An 8,324-nucleotide genomic window follows, 5' to 3' on the forward strand; every position below is an offset into this window, starting at 1 on the left:
CCCCCCGACCCCATAACCCCCCCCCCGGCCCCCCCGACCCCATAACCCCCCGCGACCCCGTACCTGCGCAGCCGGCCCCATAACCCCCCCATAACCCCGTATCCCCCATAACCCCACAGCCCCCCGACCCCATAACCCCCCCCGACCCCCCCGACCCATAACCCTCCCCCGACCCCATAACCCCCCCCGACCCCATAACCGCCCCCCCCGACCCCATAACCCCCCCAACCCCGTACCTGCGCAGCCGGCCCCATAGCCCCCCATAACCCCATATCCCCCATAACCCCACAACCCCCCCGACCCCATAACCCCCCCTGACCCCATAACCCCCCCCAACCCCATAACCCCCCCTGACCCCATAACCACCCCATAACCCCATAACCCCGTACCTGTGCTGCCGGCCCCATAACCCCCCCATAACCCCATATCCCCCATAACCCCCCCCGACCCCCCGACCCCATAACCCCGTACCTGCGCAGCCGGCCCCATAACCACCCCATAACCCCACAGCCCCCCGACCCCATAACCCCCCTCGACCCCATAACCCCCCCCCGACCCCCCCGACCCCATAACCACCCCCCCGACCCCACAACCCCGTACCTGCGCTGCTGGCCCCATAACCACCTCATAACCCCATAACTCCCCGACAACACAACCCCCCCCTGACCCCACAACCACCCCCCCGACCCCATAACCACCCCCGACCCCATAACCCCATATCCCCCCATAACCCCATAACCCCCCCCACCCCATAACCCCCCGACCCCATAACCACCCCATAAACCCATAACCCCCTCTGACCCCATAACGCCCCCCGACCCCATAACCCCATATCCCCCCATAACCCCATAACCCCCCCCGACCCCATAACCGCCCCCCCCGACCCCATAACGCCCCCGACCCCGTACCTGCGCTCCCGGCCCCATAGCCCCGCAGAGGTGGCAGCCGTGGGGCAGGAGCAGCCCCAGCAGCGCCAGCTCCAGCGCCGCGCCCACCGCGCTCAGCACCCCAGCGCCAGCCCCGCCCGCACCTGCGGCACCCGCGCCGTCACCCGGTGGCACCCAACGTCACCCAACGTCACCCCGTGGCACCCAATGGCACCCTACATGGCACCCCGTGGCACCCAGTGGCACCCAACGTCACCCTACATGGCACCCTACATGGCAACGTCACTCTGTGTCACCCTACATGGCACCCGGCGGCACCCAGTGGCACCCAACGTCACCCCGTGGCACCCGGTGGCACCCTACATGGCACCCCATGGCACCCAATGTCAGTCTATGTCACCCTACATGGCACCCTGTGGCACCCAATGTCAGTCTATGTCACCCTACATGGCACCCTGTGGCACCCAATGGCACCCAACGTCACCCCATGGCACCCGGTGGCACCCAGTGGCACCCGGTGTCACCCTACATGGCACCCTGTGGCACCCAATGGCACCCGGTGGCACCCAGTGGCACCCGGTGTCACCCTACATGGCACCCTGTGGCACTCTATGTCCTCCTACATGGCACCCAATGGCACCCGGTGGCACCCAGTGGCACCCAATGTCACCATATGGCACCCGGTGGCACCCTACATGGCACCCAGTGTCACCCAACATGTCATCTAGTGTCCCCAATGTCACCCGGTGGCACCCCATGGCACCCAGTGGCACCCAATGGCACCCAGCGTCACTCTATGTCCCCCTACACGGCACCCAATGGCACCCGATGGCACCCAGTGGCACCCAGTGGCACCCAATGGCACCATATGGCACCCGGTGGCACCCTACATGGCACCCAGTGTCACCCAACATGTCATCTAGTGTCCCCAATGTCACCCGGTGGCACCCCATGGCACCCAGTGGCACCCAATGGCACCCAACGTCACTCTATGTCACCCTACATGGCACCCAATGGCACCCGGTGGCACCCAGTGGCACCCAATGTCACCATATGGCACCCGGTGGCACCCTACATGGCACCCAGTGTCACCCAACATGTCATCTAGTGTCCCCAATGTCACCCGGTGGCACCCCATGGCACCCAGTGGCACCCAATGGCACCCAACGTCACTCTATGTCACCCTACATGGCACCCGGTGTCCCCAATGTCACCCAGTGGCACCCTACATGTCACCCAGTGGCACCCTATGGCACCCAGTGGCACCCAACATCACTCTATGTCACCCTACATGGCACCCAGTGGCACCCAATGTCACCATGTGACGCCCTACATGGCACCCGGTGTCCCCAGTGTCACCCCATGGCACCCAGGGTCACCCTACATGGCACCCAGTGGCACCCAACATCACCCCGTGGCACCCTACATGGCACCCCGTGGCACCCAATGGCACCCAACATCACTCTGTGTCACCCTACATGGCACCCAATGTCACCATGTGGCACCCTACGTGGCACCTGGTGTCCCCAGTGTCACCCCATGGCACCCGGTGGCACCCTACATGGCACCCCGTGGCACCCAGTGGCACCCAACATCACCCCGTGGCATCCAGTGGCACCCTACATGGCACCCCATGGCACCCAACGTCACCCTACGTGTCATCCGGTGTCACCCCATGGCACCCAGTGGCACCCAACATCACTCTATGTCACCCTACATGTCACCCCATAGCACCCAATGGCACCCAACGTCACCCCGTGGCACCCGGTGGCACCCTACATGGCACCCGGTGGCACCCAGTGGCACCCTATGTCACCCTCCATGGCACCCAATGTCACCATGTGGCACCCTACGTGGCACCTGGTGTCCCCAGTGTCACCCCATGGCACCCGGTGGCACCCTACATGGCACCCAGTGGCACCCAGTGCCACCCACTGGTACCCAATGTCACCATGTGGCACCCAGTGGCACCCTACTTGTCACCCGGTGTCCCCAGTGTCACCCGGTGGCACCCTACATGGCACCCCATGGCACCCCGTGGCACCCAATGGCACCCAACGTCACTCTGTGTCATCCTACATGGCACCCGGCGGCACCCAATGGCACCCAACGTCACCCCGTGGCAGCCGGTGGCACCCTACATGGCACCCCATGGCACCCAGTGGCACCCAATGTCAGTCTATGTCACCCTACATGGCACCCTGTGGCACCCAATGGCACCCAACGTCACCCCATGGCACCCGGTGGCACCCTACATGGCACCCCATGGCACCCAGTGGCACCCAATGTCAGTCTATGTCACCCTACATGGCACCCTGTGGCACCCAATGGCACCCCATGGCACCCGGTGGCACCCAGTGGCACCCGGTGTCACCCTACATGGCACCCTGTGGCACTCTATGTCCTCCTACATGGCACCCAATGGCACCCGGTGGCACCCAGTGGCACCCGGTGGCACCCAGTGGCACCCGGTGTCACCCTACATGGCACCCTGTGGCACTCTGTGTCCTCCTACATGGCACCCAATGGCACCCGGTGGCACCCAGTGGCACCCAATGTCACCATATGGCACCCGGTGGCACCCTACATGGCACCCAGTGTCACCCAACATGTCATCTAGTGTCCCCAATGTCACCCGGTGGCACCCCATGGCACCCAGTGGCACCCAATGGCACCCAACGTCACTCTATGTCACCCTACATGGCACCCGGTGTCCCCAATGTCACCCAGTGGCACCCTACATGTCACCCAGTGGCACCCTATGGCACCCAGTGGCACCCAACATCACTCTATGTCACCCTACATGGCACCCAGTGGCACCCAATGTCACCATGTGACGCCCTACATGGCACCCGGTGTCCCCAGTGTCACCCCATGGCACCCAGGGTCACCCTACATGGCACCCAGTGGCACCCAACATCACCCCGTGGCACCCTACATGGCACCCCGTGGCACCCAATGGCACCCAACATCACTCTGTGTCACCCTACATGGCACCCAATGGCAGCCGGTGGCACCCAGTGGCACCCCACTTGTCACTCGGTGTCCCCAGTGTCACCCCATGGCACCCGGTGGCACCCTACATGGCACCCGATGGCACCCAGTGGCACCATGTGGCACCCAGTGGCACCCAACGTCACCCTACGTGTCATCCCATGTCACCCCATGGCACCCAGTGTCACCCAACGTCACTCTATGTCACCCTACATGGCACTCAATGGCACCCGGTGGCACCCAGTGGCACCCAGTGGCACCCAATGTAACCATGTGGCACCCTACGTGGCACCTGGTGTCCCTAGTGTCATCCCATGGCACCCGGTGGCACCCTACATGTCACCCCAAGGCACCCAGCGGCACCCTACGTGTCATCCAGTGTCACCCCATGGCACCCCATGGCACCCCATGGCACCCAGTGGCACCCAATGTCACTCTATGTCACCCTACATGTCACCCCATAGCACCCAATGGCACCCAATGACACCCCATAGCACCCGGTGGCACCCGGTGGCACCCTACATGGCACCCTGTGGCACCCAACGTCACTCTATGTCACCCTACATGGCACCCAATGGCGCCCAGTGGCACCCTACATGGCACCTGGTGTCACCCAGTGTCACCCTATGTCACCCAACATCACGCAACGTCACCCTATATGGCACCCCATGGCACCCTATAGCACCCCATGGCACCCAGTGGCACCCCGCGGACCCACGGGGTGTCCCCATAGGGTGCCCCTATAGGGTGACCCCATAGGGTGACGTCATAGGGTGACCCTATAGGGTGTCCCATGAGGTGTCCCTATAGGGTGACCCCATAGGATGACCCATGGGGTGTCCCTACAGGGTGTCCCAATGGGGTGTCCCTATAGGGTGACCCTATGGGGTGTCCCTATGGGCTGACCAATGGGGTCACCCTATAGGATGTCACTATGACCCCATAGGGTGTCCCTATAGGGTATCCCATGGGGTGTTCCTATGGGGTGACCCCATAGGGTGTCCCTATAGGGTGTCCCATGGGCTGTCCCTACAGGGTGATCCTATAGGGTGACCAATGGGGTGTCCCTATGGGCTGACCAATGGGGTGACCCTATAGGGTGTCCCTATAGGGTGTCCCATGAGGTGTCCCTACAGGGTGTCCCAATGGGGTGACCCTATAGGGTGTCCCTATAGGATATCCCATGGGCTGTCCCTATAAGGGTGACCCTATAGGGTGACCAATGAGGTGACCCTATAGGGTGTCCCTATGGGGTGTCCCTATGAGATGGCCAATGGGGTGACCCTATAGGGTGTCCCTATAGGGTATCCTATGGGTTGTCCCTATAGGGTGACCCCATAGTGTGATCAATGGGGTGTCCCTACAGGGTGACCCTATAGGGTATCACTATGGGGTGTCCCTATAGGGTGACCCTATGGGGTGACCCCATAGGGTGACCCTATAGGGTGTCTCTATGGGGTGTCCCTATGGGCTGACCAATAGGATCACCCTATAGGGTGTCACTATGACCCCATAGGGTGTCCCTACAGGGTGTCCCATGGGCTGTCCCTATAGGGTGACCCCATAGGGTGTCCCATGGGCTGTCCCTACAGGGTGATCCTATAGGGTGACCAATGGGGTGTCCCTACGGGGTGACCCCATAGCATATCTCTATGGGGTGTCCCCATAGAGTGACCCTATAGGGTGTCCCTATAGGATATTCCATGGGGTGGCCCTACAGGGTGACCCCATAGTGTGATCAATGGGGCGTCCCTACAGGGTGACCCTCTAGGGTATCACTATGGGGTGTCCCTATAGGGTGTCCCTATAGGGTATCACTATGGGGTGTCCCTATAGGGTGTCCCATGAGGTGTCCCTATAGGGTGTCCCAATAGGGTGACCAATGGGGTGTCCCCATAGGGTGACCCTATAGGGTGTCCCTATGACCCCATAGGGTGACCCATAGGGTGTCCCATGGGGTGTCCCCATAGGGTCACCCCATGGCGTGACACCCAAATAACCCCATAGGGGTGCCCCCCGCCCCCCCCAGTATCCCACATTATGCCCCGCCCCCTTCCCCAAGCCCCGCCCCCTCCCCCACAAGCCCCGCCCCTTTCCTCCCAAGCCCCGCCCCCTTCCCCAAGCCCGCCCCTCCCCCAAGCCCCGCCCCCTCCCCCAAGCCCCGCCCCTCCACCCAAGCCCCGCCCCCTCCCCCCAAGCCCCGCCCCCTCCCCCAAGCCCCGCCCCTCCCCCAAGCCCCGCCCCTTTCCCCAGGCCCCGCCCCCTCCCCCCAAGCCCCGCCCCCCTCCGCTCACCCTCCCCAGGGAGGGGCTCAGCGCCGCCGCCGCCAGCACCGCCCCCGACACCATGAACTGGGGGGGGAAGGGGGGCAATTAGGGGGGGCAATTAGGGTGGGGGGGGCAATTGGGTGGGTGCGGGGGCACCGCCTGCCCCACAACTGCCCCCCCCCACCCCCTTATTGCCCCAGGGTGCCCCCCCCACCTCTTTACCCCCCCCAAGACCCCCACCCTATTGCCCCCCCCATAGGTGCCCCCCCATAATTGCCCCCTCCCCACTTAGCCCCCCCCATAATTACCCCCATTAACCCTCCAATAATTGCCCCCCCAATAATTGCCCACCAATAATTGCCCCCCAATAATTAACCCTCCATTTAACCCCCCATTTGCCTCCCCAATTAACCCCCCCAATAACTGCCCCCTCCCCAATTACCCCTTAATTAACCCTCCCCAGTAATTGCCCCCCCAATAATTGCCCCCTCCCCAATATCCCCCCAATAATTACCCCTCCATCTCACCCCCCCATAATTGGCCCCTCCCAATAAATCCCCCCAATAATTACCCCCAATAATTACCCCCCAATAACTGCCCCCCAATTAACCCCCCCAATAATTGCCCCCTCCCCAATAACCCCTTAATTAACCCCCCAGTAACTGCCCCCAAATAATTACCCCGTCATTTAACCCCCCCAATAATTGCCCCGCCATTTAACCCCCCCAATAATAACCCCCCATTTAACCCCCTCATTAATTGCCCCCTCCCAATAACCCCCCAATAATTACCCCCAATAATTACCCTTTCTCTAATCAACCGTTAATTAAACCCCCCAATAATTGCCCCCCAATTAACCCCCCATAATTGCCCCCATTTACCCCCCCCAATTGCCCCCTCCCCAACAACCCCCCCATTTGACCCCCCCATAATTGCCCCCTCCCCAATAACCCCCCCAATAATTACCCCCCAATAATTACCCCCCCATTTAACCCCCCAACAATTGCCCCCTCCCCAATACCCCCCCAATAATAAACCCCCCAATAATTAACCCCCCCATAGGTGCCCCCCTGTAATTGCCCCTTCCCCAATTACCCCCAATAATTACCCCCAATAATTACCCCCCAATAATTAACCCCCGCATTTCGCCCCCCAATAATTGCCCCCTCCCCAATTACTCCCCAATAATTACCCCCCAATAATTACCCCACTTAACCCCCCCAACAATAGCCCCCTCCCCAATACCCCCCCAATAATTACCCCCCAATAATTAACCCCCCCATTTCGCCCCCCTATAATTGCCCCCTCCCCAATAACCCCCCAATAATTACCCCCAATAATTACCCCCCCAATAATTACCCCCAATAATTACCCCCCCATTTCACCCCCCCAATAATTGCCCCCTCCCCACTTACCCCCCCATCCGCCCCCAAATTGCCCCCCCAATGCCCCCAATTACCCCATCACCCCCAATTGCCCCCCATTACCCCACAATTGCCCACCAATTACCCCCCAATTACCCCCCCACCCCCCCAATTGCCCCCCCTTGCCCCCCGCCCCCCCCCCGCTCACCAGGGTGCCGGTGCCCAGGGGGACCCCGAGCTGGGCGCTGAGGGGGTCGGGCAGGGCCCCCAGCAGCGCCCCCCCCAGTGCCACCTGCAGCGCCCCCAGCAGCACCTGGGTCACCTGCGGGGGGACAGCGGCTGGGCGGCCCCGCACCCCTACTCACACCCTACTCACCCCCTACTCACTCCCTACTCGCACCCCAATCACCCACACTCGTCCCCTTTAGCCCCATTCACCCCCATCACTACTTATCCCCTAGTGTCCCGAGCCTCATTCACCTCTTTTCACTACTCACCCCCTGCTCACCCCCTATCCCCAGCCCCATTGACCCCTTATCACTACTCACACTCTACTCACACCCTACTCACACCCTACTCACTCCCTACTCGCACCCTAATCACCCCCTACTCGTCCCGTTTAGCCCCATTCACCCCCTATCACTACTTATCCTCTATTGACCCCAGCCTCATTCACCCTTTTTCACTACTCACCCCTGCTCACCCCTACCCCCCAGCCCCATTCACCCCTTATCACTACTCACACTCTACTCACTCCCTACTCGCACCTTACTCGTACCCATAATCACCCCTTACTCATCCCCTTTGGCCTC

General features: G+C 61.7%; 1 long non-coding RNA gene across 1 annotated transcript; it reads right to left on the reverse strand.

The window, feature by feature from the left end:
- Positions 1–896: 896 nt before the first annotated feature.
- LOC310891103 lies at positions 897–7,856 on the reverse strand. Its single transcript, XR_014577424.1, has 3 exons — positions 7,721–7,856; positions 6,176–6,232; positions 897–1,030 (listed from the first exon to the last, which is right to left on the reverse strand). It is a non-coding gene; the product is annotated as an uncharacterized lncRNA (long non-coding RNA).
- Between the last annotated feature and the right edge of the window lie 468 nt (positions 7,857–8,324).

This window comes from Anser anser (genome assembly GCF_964211835.1).
Source record: "Anser anser genome assembly, contig: HAP1_SCAFFOLD_826, whole genome shotgun sequence".
Classification (NCBI taxonomy): domain Eukaryota; kingdom Metazoa; phylum Chordata; class Aves; order Anseriformes; family Anatidae; genus Anser; species Anser anser.